Genomic DNA, 13,967 nt, shown 5'->3' with positions numbered 1-13,967 from the left:
AAGGATTTTACACAAAAGAAAGGTATATATTTTAATTAAATATTTTCTCCTGTTGTTAAAATCACTTCAATCAAATAATAGACAATGTGACAATGGAGGGTCCAGAGGTGGAGATGAGAGCTCAGCCGGCGACCTAGGGTTTAATCACTCTCAGCGACGACGCATTGTTCTGCTCCCAGAGCCCCTGTTCCTTCAACATTGCACAACCCAGTAGCATAGACCGCATGCGCGTAGTTCCGATACAACGGATTCCCCAATGGGGGAGGCATGTAGCCTCCCCCCATGACGACTCAGTCACCAAGGACTCTGATCAATCTTGACAATGCCTCTACACATCAGGCGCAAACAGATTAGCCTCACACTGATCCGCCAAATGAATCTTAGAGTACAGCAAAGATACCACTGGATAGGCAGCAAAAGTTTAGGGAAAATAAGGAAAAACCCAAAACGACTTCCAAAACCTACAAACTGGTTGCTGCAGAATGGCCTAAGATTGAACTGCCCAGTCAGAGAATCAATACCCAAATCTAATACATGAAATACCATGCTCTCATTGGGAAATTTATTGGATTTTGGCCCTCTGAGAAAGCCCTTCAGGTTTGGATAGCAACCAATGGAAACCAAAAGGACACATCAATTTGAAGCTTGGACCGAAAGGTTTCTTCACGACCATCTTCAACTGCATAGAAGATTGGAACAGGGTATTAGATAACGGTCCTTATTTCTTCAATTCAGCAGGACTCTATTTAAGGGATTGGGTTGAGAGATTCAACCCTGACAATGAAGATCTCAGCTCAGCACTGGTTTGGATCTGGTTATATTCTCTACTGCTGGAATATTGGGACGAGGAAACTTTAAAAGACATAGGAAATGGGCTGGGAGAATTCATTAAAGTAGCAGAAGAAACAAAACACAGAAGATATACCTCATACTCATGCATCTATGTCTACATGCACCTGAACAAAGTAATATCGGACTCGGTAAGTATTTATCATGATGATTTCGAATGGATTCAAACTCTAGATTATGAGCATGTTCCCTTCAGATGCCGCAAGTGCCATGCACATGGACATCTATCCGTGATTGCCCGCTCAATGTCAAGCCCTCACCCAATACTGCCTCTGAGCATACATATCAAGAAGGTTTTACTAAAGTAAACTCTAAGTAGAGATCTCACAAGAAACCTTCCTCTCAGCCTAATCATGCCCCCACCAACAACTCTATCCCCTCATTGAGCAACAGCTTCGACATCTTAACCCATTCCGACCCCTCTGCTCCGGAACCTCCCTTTCCATCATCCGCCACGGATATCCCTATTCCACCCTCTGAGAACCCCTTGCAGGGCTTTTCACCGTCTCAGCACAGAGACCTACCCCAGTCTTCCCTACCATTAGGCACCAGAAAAGCTTTGATTTGCAAACCTAATAGTATGGAGATTGATAACCAGATGCTCATTCCTAATCTGGCTGTAAACATTCCTCCCGATAGTGGTGAACTCAAGCAAATGGAGGAAGAACCGGAAAGCATTGATCTAGGAGATTTGGACATTTTTAGCCTTGAACAGGCATGCAAGCAAAAACAATATGATAAGATTCCAACAAGGTAGCTAGAAAGTCTAGAAGTCATACTATCTAGAGCACATCAACAAAGATCCCTCGGAATCCAACCTAGAAGTCATTGGGATGGAAAGAACCTATTTAAGGATACTAAGAAAAGAGGGAGAAAGACAGATTTACAGTGAACCATCCTCATTGGGGAAATGTTGGTTGAATCTGGCAGATTTTTAAAACTCACCAAGTACTATAGGCCCCTCCCAAACTTTGAACCATGAAGCTCATCTCATGGAATGTAAGAGGGCTGAATGGCCTAGGGAAATACAGAATGATAAAAAATCTGATTCAGAAGGAAAAACCTCACATCTTCTTCATGCAAGAAACCAAGTGCAACAGTACTCTGCTCAACTCCACTCTCTCGAAAGCTTGGAACAGCTGCCACACTTCGGCGGTGGATGCCATAGGGGCCTCGGGCGGTATAGCAATCGCTTGGAATGCTCAAGCCATTGAACTCACAGATATTCATGCTAATCACCACTTCATTCAAGCTAAATTCCATGTCATAGGGACCAATGTGCATGGTCATCTCACCAATGTATACTTCCCGCAAATTGCTGACAACAAAATCACCATCTTGGACATGTTAGCCTTGCTCAATGCCAACAGATCCATTCCACTCTGGATCATAGGAGGCGATTTCAATATGATCACAAAATTAGAAGAAAAAACAGGAGGAAGAATCAGACTGGAAACTGAAAGTGAGCACTTCAAAAAGTTCATACAAAGCAATTGGTAATCGACTTCCCTAGCAACAACAAAATTTTCACCTGGAACAACAAAAGGTCAGGTACTCATCAGATCACCTCTTGGGTTGATAGATTCATGATATCCGATAATGCCATACATCTCGGAGGAGATCTCTCTACCTCCATCCTACCATATGCAGGATCAGATCATTGGCCAATCTCATTTCAATGGCAAGGGTTGGGGATCTCCTCCAAATGACCTTTCCGCTTCGAATCTTTCTGGTTGACCCATCCTCAATTCAAAGATCTAGTTCAACAAACTTGGAAAAGCTTGACCCCCCTGCAGGATCCAAAATGTTCCAATTTCAACAAAAGTTGCGACTCCTAAAAATGCAAATCAAACAATGGAACAAGGCAACCTTCGGAAACATTTTTCAAGCTCAACAAGCTTTATCCTAGGAGATGGAGAAGCTCCAACAAACTATCATCAATGAAGGCAAGACTGACGCTAGCAATGAATAGGAAAAGCAGATATAGACTCAGACCAAAGAAAGGGAGAGACAGGATGAAATATTATGGAAACAGAAATCGTGAATAAAATGGCTAAATGAAGGGGAAAGGAACACTAAATTCTTCCATCGCTCTAAAATCCAAAGAAGAATGCAAAACAACATCACCCACATTCTCAATCAACAGGGAAAAAGAATGGAAAACCATGGGGACATAGAAGAAGAACTAATCAAAGAAGAACACAATCATTTACTTCTTCGCCCAGTTACTCTCCTAGAGGTGGACTCTGCTATGAAACAAATGCAGGAAGGAAAATCCCTGGGTCTAGACGACTTCACCTCCACTTTTTTCCACCAATTTTGGGAATATATCCAAGAGGAAGTCTGGCAAGTAGTCGAAGAATCTAGAATGCTTCACTAGATGCTCCCCTCCCTGAATGCCACCTTTATCACCCTCATCCCCAAGGAGGAGTGCTCAAACACGCCCGATAAATTCAGGTCGATCGCCCTGTGTAATGTCATCTACAAAATTATCTCCAAAGTAATAGCCTCTCGCTTGAAGTCGCTGCTTCCCATGCTCATCTTGCCAGAACAATCGGGCTACGTGAAAGGAAGACAAATCATGGATGGGATCATACTCACCCATGAGATCATTCACTCTCTAAAGCATCATAAAAAATCAGGTATGCTCCTTAAAATCGATCTCTCAAAAGCCTTTGATAAGCTAAGTTGGACTTACATGCAGTCTATATTAACAGCTTTTGGATTTCACCCATATGGGTTAGATGGATCATGAGCTTAATTTCCTCAACTTTCTTCTCTATCCTGGTTAATGATATTCCCTCTTCCCCCTTTCAACCTTCTAGATGCATACGCCAAGGGGATCCCCTCTCCCCTTTTCTCTTTGTTCTTATGGCTGAAGGATTAGGCAGATCCATTAAGCATGTGCTTCATGAAAACCAACTTAAAGGCATATCCCTGCACAACTCCCTGGCTATAACCCATCAGCAATTTGCGGATGACAATATGCTATTTGGACACCCCTTGGTCCAAGAAGCTAGAAAATTCAAAGCCCTCCTTGATGATTTCTCCGCTGCTTCTGGAGCTAGTATTAATAATGCCAAATCCTAGATTTTATTTTTTCACACCCCTTCAGCAACTCAATCATCCATAATCCACATTCTGGGATTTTTTCCTGCCGCTCTCCCCTCCAAATACCTTGGAGCCCCCCTCACTGATTCAGCACTCAAACATTCTTCCTGGAAACTCCTTCTTGACAAGCTGGAATCCCATCTCACCTCCTAGACATTCGGAGCCCTAAACATGGTTAGCAGGCTGATCCTGATCAAATCCATTCTGTAATCTATGCCTCTTTATTTGTTTTCTATCTTAGCAATGCCAAAATGGGTTCTTAAAAAAATAAAAAATCTCCAAAGAAATTTATTATGGGGGTCTACGAGGCAGAATCACAAATGTTCTTTAGTCAAGTGGGATACTGCCTGCCTCCCAAAAAGCTTGGGGGGAATTGGTCTCTGGGACCCTCAACATAGCAGCATAGTCATGGGTTCTCGAATCTGGTGGAAGTGGCTTTCTTTCCAAAATACACCTTGGGCAATCCTCTGGAGAGAACAGTACACCGATAACAGATCAAAGGATGACCTAATAAGGCTAACAAGCACGAAGAAGGGTTCTCTAATCTGGGATTCAGCTAGATTGCACGAAAACCTAATTCACAACCACAGTTTCTGGGAGATAAGAAATGGCAATCACGCACGCTTCTGGACAGATTCCTAGCAGCAAAGACCCAATCTCCACAGCTTAATATCCCCACCCCCATTAGAGGACAAGGAAACACAAAGAAGGGAGATGGTCAGCTAGTACTGGCTTCCCACACTAGATCAGGGGTACAAACAATGGTGCAAACCAGAAGATATTATAAGGAATGGAACAGAGATAATGTACAGGGAGTTGAACACAGAATTAACCAATAGGAAAATCAGATATTCTGAAGAAAAGGACATCCTTCGCTGGGGATACAAACCTCGTGGCACTTTTACCACCCAAGAGGCATACAATCTAATAATCAACGCTCTAGCAAATAAGGACCCACTCTGGGATAAAGTGTGGCATCCCAAAATTTTTCCTAAAATCTCAACCTTTCTCTGGCTACCTAGCCACAAAATAATTCTCACATGGGACAACCTTAGAAAAAGAAACATCCATGGCCCATCAGGATGTCCCAATTGTGAGAAGCAGGAGGAAACAATACTGCACATCTTTCATTCTTGCTCTCTAGCCAGCAAATTGTGGGAGAAAAACAATTTTCAGAGGTCAAAAATATGGAAGAGATAGAGAAGACATCACTAATACCGTTTGAATCTGGGCCAAAAACCCATACAAAAGTCGCTTGCTCAATGCTCTTTGGAAAAATACTGCCGGGACACATCATGTGGACAATCTGGAAGGAAAGGAATAGGCGTATATTCAGGCATCAAACCACTCCCACAGAAATAATATGGAACACATTGTGCATCAACCTACGGGAAACCTTGGCACGACAGTCTTGGACTAAGGAGGACTTCCCCACCAAACTACAAAAAAGAAATATCTGGATGAATTGGAATCTCAAGCCCATCCAATTTAAGGATCTACCCACCAAGTCCATCTCCACCCAACAACCTCCTAGCAAATGGTACCTACCACCCTTTGGAATCACTCAACTCAAATTTGATGGTGCTACCAAAGGCAATCCAGGTCAAGTTGGGTTTGGAGGTGTTAGAGTCGGTCTAGTTATCCCTCCGTCAGATGAAAGCTCTTTTGCATTTCATGATTAGGTGTCCCATCAGTTTTTGATCAGTTACATTTTGTTAGGCATGCCATAACTCTGATGGAGGGGTTTGTGTCATTCATTCCCCTCATGCTTGGAACTGCTGGTTCAGGCCTGTTTATTAAAATAAGTCTTCAAAGTTCATTTACAATCATGTTTTAAATTTTGACGTCTTAGGTCTAGGGTTGAGTCAATTTTGTCTTGAAAAGTCTTAGAAGACCAACAGGCCAGAGGGATGTTTTTAATAGATCATCACTTTAATAATTTTCATCATTGTACATATGAATTAGGACTTCTCTTCAAAACTCTGTTTTGAAGATAAGTCGGCATCTCATTTTTGTAATAATTGTCAAAATTTTAAGTTCTTCAATCGTTCAAGTGCAGCCTTGGTCTCCTTTGCCAGAGCATATGAGAGCTATCCCTGCAAAAAATTATCAGAGAAAATCATTATTTCACCCAATTTTAAAGGGGAAACCAAAAAGGTCAAAGCCTATTAATTTTAAAAAAGTGTCAACAACTAAACATAAGAAAAGGGGTTTTGGATTAAGCAAAAATCAACAAGGAGTCTATATGAATATATTTCTCTTCATTTGTAACCCATTCTGCATTCCAAGAGCAAAGAGCATTGTTCTCACGCGATTTTGTGAGTTTGTGAGAAAATTGAATCGTTTCCAGGGTGCGCTACGCATCAGGTTGGGCGCGCGACGCATCAGTGGCGCGCGGCGCATCAGGCGACAATTTTCAGTGCAATCTTACACGCGTGAGGCGCATCAGGAGCGTGCGGCGGTTGGGTGAGGCGCGCAGCGCATTGAAGTTTATCCCCAGACTTTGTCCAAAACACACTCAAACACCTCTTCTCACGCATCAAATCACAGGTAGGCTTTTATCCACAGCTCACTCTTGGTTTTGAAAGGTTTATGTAAAGAAATTATGCTATATTTTCCATGAAAAACCAAGTGTAAAAACCCTCCTTGTCCATTATTTTGCTGTAAGGATTTAAATGCCAAGATTGCTGTAGGGCTTTCAAAAATAAATGTTGCCAAGGTTTTCCTATTTCCTTTGTTTTCCACCCCCTATATTCACCAATATTTTCCCCAATAATTCCTCATAAAACCCTACACTATCCTCCCTCAAATCCTAACCCATCCCTTCTACTACAAATATATTTTCCCTACCCTACCTCATCCCTGCACCCAAAATTGCCTTTCCCTTGAATTCAACAAAACTTCAAAAAATAAATTCCATAATCCTGGTACTTCATACCTAGCCTAAAATTAGTCATCAATTCAGTCATCTTGAGCCTCTTTGATTACCTTTTGCCGAGATTGACCGGAGAGAGCCCTCTCCTATCCTTGTAGGGCTAGCTACGAGGCTGAGCTTGGTTTGATGTTGCCTCGAGTTTTGCCTTACTCAGCCTGAGGCAAATTCGAACGCTAACATAGTGGCGACCATACTGGGGAGAAATGGTTTGTTGGTTGATGTGTTTGTTTCATGAGTCTTAGACGGAGTCTGAAGTTATGCAGGTAGCCTTCGAAACGCTTTTGCTATGCATAAGCGAAAGTAGATAAACGCTGCTTCAGTCGATCTCCGGTGAGCTTGTGAATGTAGCACTTCATTTGTAATTTACCACAGTAAACTTATTTGTTCTAGACCTTGGATGGTTGAGTCTAGCAAATTGATAGACTGAAATTTACTGTGTCCCTTTGATTGTTCCGAACAATTCCACACTAGCTTCTAGAAGATACACGAGATTAAATCCTGATCCAGACCCACCTCCTATTTACGAAAATCCAAACTTGATTCGAAAAATCCTCCATCAAGAAAGCTCGATGACTCCCTTGGTTAAATCTCATTCATGTCCTGCAAATTTTGAGTATCTTGAAGAACCTGACATTGACGAGAAATTTGAATTGTCGCTGTTTAAAACTCAATCTGAAATTGCACTTGATTCTCTCGTTCCAAATCCTGACTTTGTTGCAACTCTTAAAGTTGAAAAACATAATAAATTAATTGAAAATTTTATCTTAAGGCACCTTCAGAGTGACATTCAGGCTGAAAATCTTGCTGATTTCCTAGAAGCTGCATATGCGAATATTGGATCTGCTATCACGGCTTCCGCTTCAAAAAATCCCACCGAACCGCCTTTCATTCCCACTATTCCCCTGCAACCTATAATCACATATCAACAGTCCGCAGTGAATTCTCCTTCCTCATCTCACGTCGCTTCTCCTCCACATACACCTCCTCATACTCCTCATACTTCGGTTACATCTACTCCACCAACTACTCCCAGACGAAATCTACCTAGAGCAATGGCTTCTCGGTTTGCTCCTCTCGCTCTTCCTCAAGATTTGCATGATATGCCAGCAGATTATTAGAGTAAGATTCCTTTATTTGATGGAACTCCTCAAAGTGTGTCCGCTCAGTAGCACATAGAAAAAATGGAAAATTTTTGTGATTTATACGAGATTGATGAAGAGGATGTAACTATGCGATTGTTTGTGCAAACATTCGGAGGAGAGGTAAGAAAATGGTTCAGAGGCTTGGGAGCCAGAAGTATACCTATGTTGGCTGAACTTCAGAAACAGTTTCTAGATCGTTGGGAACTCAGAAAGGATCCGCTTCAGATCAATGCCGAGTAAAATAATATCAAACGCAATCATGGAGAGTCTGTGCAAGACTACATTATCAGGTTCAATACAGTTTATAATGCTATTCCGGATTATTTAAGACCATCTAGAAAATCAGCTCTTCTCAAATTCCCGGATGGTTTTGATCCAGAGATGGCTTATTCATTACGGGATAGAGATTCGCCTACTTTAGAAGATATGCAAAAGATTGCTGTTAATGTTGAGGCGAATCTGAATGACAAGAGAGCACGGTTGAAGGCAGAGAAAAGAGTGACTATAAAGGAAGAATCTACATCATAACCGCCTTGGCTTCGTGAGATGGAAAAAATGTTCAAAAGAATGAACCTTGACAAATCAGAACCGCAGATTCGTAATCCAAATTATCGTGGCCAGCAACAACCTCAGTTCAGAATTAAGCAGTGTGAACAAAGAGTACAAGAGCCGGTAGCCCAACAACAGATCAAGACTCCTCTTTTGCAGAATTTTGTGAGTCAAGATTCAGATGAAGATGCTGATGTAGTAGGGGACCAAAATCACTTCTTTACTCCTGATGATCTGCCCATTTACATCACTGAAGAAGAAGAGTATGGAGAAAGTTCAGGCGCCTAGCAAGATGAAGATTTTATCTTAGCTAATGATGCAAAGTTCGATGATTACCAAAGAGGATATTTGAATTCCTTGTCCACTCAACAGAAGCAATATTCCTTGAGAAATTGAGATGTGCCTATCAATCCGATTCAGAAAAGAAAAGAAGCTACAACACCAAAGACATATTCACCGATACGACAGAAGAAAGGAAAGGAGACAATTGATCCCACAACTAGCAAGATATCAGCAGCAGAAAGGAAAAATCAGGCAAATATAATCAAAGATAGGAGAGAAGTTCTGGTCAAAGAAGTCGACAAAGTTTCAGCATTTAGTTTGGAAAATGAAATTTCCAAATTAAAAGTATCTATTCCTTTCACTGAAATCATGAAAAACAACAGCTATCGAGGTCAAGTCTCTAAAATTCTGAATTTTGATCCCATGTTTGACAAGGTGAACGTTGAAGATGATCAGCCAGGATTGATATTCGGGCCAGCATTGGATGGTGAGTCCCCTGATAGTGATGTTCCTCCATTTTATATCAGTTTGAGATTGCATGAATATGTTTTGCACAATACTATGTTCGATTCGGGTGCTTCGCACAATTTGATGCCAAAGGTGATCATGGAGAAGCTGGGGTTAGACATTACAAGGAAATATCATGATTTGTATTCATTTGATTCCAGCCGTGTAAGATGTATCGGGCTCATCAAAGATTTGGTTGTTAGCTTAGACCAAATCCCAGCAAAGAATGTCTTGATGGATGTGGTTGTGGCGGACATTCCTCCACGTTTTGGTATGCTACTTTCAAGATCTTGGGGGGCTAAGTTGAAGGGTACTCTACAGTTAGACTTTTCTTATCCTACAATTCCAGTCTTCGGTCAAATGAGAAAGCTATATCGAGAGCAAAAGATGAAAGACATGATAAGTAACAAAGAGAAGCCAATCAATCATCCTGTAAATTATGTACATACAGATTTGGAGTCATTTGTTTTATTTGCTGATAGTTTTAATGATCTAGATAGTCAGTTAGTTCAGGCGGAAGATATACCAGAGATCACTGAAAATTTCAGAGAAGTTCTGAAAAAGGAAAGAGGAGAAAAGCAAGCTGAAAATAAGGGGCAACAAACAAAAAAACAGAGCTAACACAATTTCAACACTTGGAAGAAGATGAAGATGGTCTTTGGACCATGGATTTTGGTGGCGCAGTAGGTAGTGATGGTGCTGGTATTGGTGTGTGGATTCAAAGTCCCTTTTCCGCTCAAGACAAAGTTCCAAGCAAGGTGAGAGTGTGTTCCTATAAACTAGCATTTGACTATTCAAATAATGAGGCAGAATATGAGGCTCTCATTGCTGGCCTTAAGATTCTTAGAAAGCTGAAAGCGAAGAATATTGCAGTCTATGGTGATTCCGAGTTGGTGATAAAGCAAGTTAAGGGTGAGTTTCATGCCAAGCATCCTCGTATGGGGCATATCGAAATGTAGTCTTAGATATTTTGAAATTATTTCCTGATCATACCTTGACATGTGTGCCTCGCATACAAAATGGTGTTGCTGATGGACTTGCTAAAGCAACAAGCAATTTAAAAATTCCGATGAATTCTAGCAACAAGTTTGAGATTCATGTGAAACATCATCCCACCATCCCAGACAATCAGTGATGTTGGCAAGTCTTTTAAGATGATGAAGAGATCAATCAGTTTCTGCAAAATAAGGGTAAGTTCAAAGATACCTCAATAGATACTGAACATGATGATGGTAGTGGTAATATACAAGTAAATCAAATGGACGTGCTGCAACTTAAAGACAACATTATTCCGAAGGGATTGATTCCTTTAGAGGAGCTGTTTGACCAAGATGATGTGGCCCACAAACCGACATTAAGACCGACTGAAAGAGGTGTTGAAGAGGTAAACATTGGGACAGCTGAGAATCCCAAGCGAGTAAAGCTATCAAAGTCATTGTTACCAAAGGTGAAAGCAGACTATGTGAAATTTTTGTCTTTATGTTCTGATGTTTTTGCATGGGATTACTCAGATCTAAGAACATATGACACAAATATCATTCAGCATACTATTCCTATTAAGCCAAATCAGAAGCCTTTTCGTCAAAAGTTGAGAAGAATCAATCCGAAGTTGCTGCCATCAATTGAAAAAGAGGTAAACAGATTGTATAAGTCAGGAATCATTGTGCCTATTTTATTTTCAGATTGGATATCAAACTTGGTACCAGTAAGGAAGAAAACAGGTGAGATCCGTTTATGTATTGACTTCAGAAATTTGAATAAGGTTTCCTTAAAATACAACTATCCGCTGCCCAAAATGGACCATATATTGCAGCGAGTAGTTTGAGCATCAAGAATGTCACTACTCGATGGCTATTCAGGATACAATCAGATTTTAGTACATGAAGATGACTATGACAAGACAGCATTCACCACTCCATGGGGAACATTTCATTATGCAAAGATGCCGTTTGGTTTGAAAAATGCAGGAGCAACCTTTCAGCGTGCAATGGACATGGCTTTCGCCAATGAGAAAGATGTATTTTTAGTTGCTTATCTTGATGACTTAACCGTGTTTTCAAATTCTGATGAGGAACATTTGTATCATTTGAAAATTGTTTCCAAAAGTGCAGAAAATATGGCATTTCGCTAAATCCGAAAAAGAGTCTTTTCAACATGGATGAGGGCAAACTTCTTGGCCACATCATATCTAAAGACGGCATCCGTATTGACCCTGCACGTGTTGAAGCCATTCAGCAAATTGAACAGCCCCGGAACAAGAAAGAAATACAGTACTTCAATGGTAAACTGAATTTTCTGCGTCGCTTCATTCCAAATCTAGCAGAGCATCTTAGAGAAATCACGAGCATGCTAAAAAAGGACAGTCAGGTAAAGTGGACCGAAGAGGCGTTGAAATCATTTAATTTAGTGAAGTTAGCTCTTTCTTTAGCTCCTATTTTGATCAGCCCAGACTACACTCAGGATTTTATTTTGTTCTCATTTGCTTATGAGCACACTTTGGTAGCTATATTAATTTAAGTATGGGGGTTTACGCAGTGCATTATATTGGATATCATTTTGGGATTCAACTGCGTTAAGTAAGTCATTCACGTATGACCATTTCCATGAGAGGTAGTCGTAGCTGACTAATTTCTCATGATTTTTGAATAGTTCACTTAGCACTCATTGCATCGGGTGATGCTCACAGGGGTGAAGAAGTGGGATTGAAACTAGTGAAATGAATCACATAGCATCAATCATCACTTCCGGGGCTTGCACCCGGTAACCAGGACTTCACAGGAGGTCACCCATCCCAGAACTCCTCTGGCTCAAGCGCGCTTAACTGTGGAGTTTTCCCCACAATCAAGCCCACTTAGCTTGCTACCCCATTTGCAAAACCTTAGCAAGTATTGTGCCTCATGAACCACTCAAGTAGAGATCCCTTGACTCTTTTTGAATTTAAGTATGGGGGTTTACGCAGTGCATTATATTAGATATCATTTTGGGATTCAACTGCGTTAAGTAAGTCATTCACGTATGACCATTTCCATGAGAGGTAGTCGTAGCTGACTAATTTCTCATGATTTTTGAATAGTTCACTTAGCACTCATTGCATCGGGTGATGCTCACAGGGGTGAAGAAGTGGGATTGAAACTAGTGAAATGAATCACATAGCATCAATTATCACTTCCGGGGCTTGCAATCGGTAACCAGGACTTCCCAGGAGGTCACCCATACCAGAACTCCTCTGGCTCAAGCGCGCTTAACTGTGGATTTTTCCCCACAATCAAGCCCACTTAGCTTGCTACCCCATTTGCAAAACCTTAGCAAGTATTGTGCCTCATGAACCACTCAAGTAGAGATCCCTTGACTCTTTTTGAATTTAAGTATGGGGGTTTACGCAGTGCATTATATTAGATATCATTTTGGGATTCAACTGCGTTAAGAGGGAAGGTGTTGAAAAGCCCATTGCTTTTTTTAGTCGGATTATAAGAGATGGAGCATTGAAATATAACATCATTGAGAAGCAAGAACTTGCGCTTGTAAAGGCCTTGAAAGATTTCCGTGTGTATATATTGCATTCCCATATTCTAGCTTATGTTCCTAATGCAGCAGTTAAAGATATTTTAGTACAGACAGATCCAGAAGATAGGCGGGGTAAGTGGATTGGTACGTTATTAGAGTATGATGTGGAGATTAAACCAACCCAGCTGATCAAAGGTCAAGGACTCGCCAAGTTAATGGCTGAAAAGAATTTGCAAGTTCTAGATATAAATTTGATTGCTAATATGTCTGATGAAGATGAGGAGAATCCATCTGTTCAGGTATCTGAAATGTTTCTTTCTTCTCCTTGGTATGCTGACATTTTATATGTACTTCAACATTTGTCTTCACCTCCCGGAATGCCTAGAAACAAAAGTAGAACATTGAAATTGAAAGCTGCAAAATTCTGCATACTAAATTCTGCATTGTATTGGAAATATCCTGGTGGAATGTTATTGAATTGTTTGGTAGAGGAGGAAGCCAAAAGAGTTGTGGAAGACTTTCATAGAGGTGACTTTGGAGGCCATATGTTTTGGAAAACCACAGCTAACAAGATTCTAAGGGCAGGTTATTATTGGCCTTCATTATTTTCAGATGTATATAAGGCTGTTAAGAATTGTCGTGAATGCCAAATTTTCGAAGGGAAGCAGAAATTACAGCCTTTGCCTCTCAAACCAATTGAAGTCAGCGCACCTTTTCAGCAGTGGGGATTGGATTTCATCAGGGAAATTCATTCGGCATCATCAGGACAACATCAATGGATATTGACAGCCACAGACTACTTCACAAAATGGATTGAAGCAATTCCTACTCGACAAGCCACGGATGAGGTAATTATCTCTTTTATTGAAACCAATATTTTGTCACGTTTTGGATGCCCAAGTAAGTTAATCACAGATAATGCAATAGCATTTAAGTCAAAAAGGATGGTTGAGTTTGTTATAAGTACAAATCAGCTTGGGACATTCAGTCGCATATCATCCTCAAGGAAATGGATTGGTGGAGTCATCTAATAAATATTTGGTCAATATCATTAAGAAATTGTTGGAAATCAGTAAAAAGGGTTGGCA

Source organism: Pinus tabuliformis, chromosome 4_2, assembly GCF_031772625.1.
Source record: "Pinus tabuliformis cultivar Carrire ecotype Pingquan chromosome 4_2, CPIR1, whole genome shotgun sequence".
Lineage (NCBI taxonomy): Eukaryota > Viridiplantae > Streptophyta > Pinopsida > Pinales > Pinaceae > Pinus > Pinus tabuliformis.
This window is presented reverse-complemented; position numbering follows the sequence as displayed.